The following is a 1344-nucleotide window of genomic DNA, read 5'->3' on the forward strand; positions in this document are numbered from 1 at the left end:
CATGCTAACTACATTGTTTTACATTTTCAGACTTCTTACCCCCAAGCACATAATTTTTTTAATTTTAAGATAAAACAAAAAAATTATTCCCCTACAACACAGCTACGGGAGTAAAGGTTCAAATGCACATACTTTTCATTCCCTTTTTCTGATGCAGCTATGCTAACATGTTCAGGAAACAGAAGGTCTATGGGGGTAATGTGGAAGAGCTCAGATGCCACAGGTTCCCCTCCTTCCTCACATACCTCATGGACCATGCATAAAAATTTCTAGATAATAGCTAGAGGAACTGATACATCATCTCGTTCTTTGGAGCACAAAAATGCAACATGGTCTAGTACTAAACCTGAGGACCTGGCTGAGCATCTAAAGCTCTGCGCGGCTCTGCCCCTCTCAGTCTGGGAAGCAGAGCTCTGCATAGTGAGAGCTCCCAGGTGGGATCTTTTAACTGCTGGGGCTTAATGAACATTATGTGAAAAGACCTTCTAAAGGAGGCTACTTAGAGTTTACTCCTGGTTTTAACAACACCAGGGTAGTCTCCTTTTGATTCTGCCTTCTTAAAAGTCCACTGGTAGATATACAGTGACTGCTCATTCCAACTCTATGCAAACGACTAAAGTCTAACTATCCTTCAGAGAAGGCCTCATACAAAGGTATTTCTGTCACATTTTAGCTGCTTTTAAATCAGATGTGAATGAGGGGAAATTCTCCTCCTTCTACTGTTTTAACTGGTGTGGCAGGACTGCAAGTGTTGACCTCAGGTACCTGAACTGAATGACTAAATCTTTAAGCTTGGAGCAGATTTATAGGATGAGCACTAAAGTATTGTGAAGAAATAAAAAAAAGCTTTGAGAAAGGTACCTTAATTGAACATATAGATCGATAGGCAAACGAGTAGCCACGTTTGAAAGATCTGTGACCTACCACAAAAATGGGGCAAAGGTCTAGCTTAAATTCGTTTTTCAATACTTCTTGGTTGCTGCCAAACACAGAATATTACGATACCAATCTTCGAGATGGCATCTACCCTGAGCAATAAAAATCCCACCCTTAATTTAACAGGAGTCACCAGTCAGCTCCTGAGGCATAAACAGGCAGCTGAAGCACCGCGCGTAGGCTGACTTTAGTGCTGGATGCCGAGCAGCGCTTGGCACAGGTGGAGGAGTTTTCATCGCAGACCCAAATTAACTCCGGGGAAGTTGCACCGCGCCTGCCAGTGCCGCAGGAACAATCTCCGTGTGGGAGAAGCGCCCGGCGTGCCGCCCTCCCCTCCCGGCGCCGCTCGGCCGAACAAAGGCGGCAGCGCGGGGTCCCCTTTGTGCGCCGCGGGCCGGGGAAGGGGCG

This window comes from Parus major, chromosome 2 (genome assembly GCF_001522545.3).
Source record: "Parus major isolate Abel chromosome 2, Parus_major1.1, whole genome shotgun sequence".
NCBI classification, from domain to species: Eukaryota; Metazoa; Chordata; class Aves; order Passeriformes; family Paridae; genus Parus; species Parus major.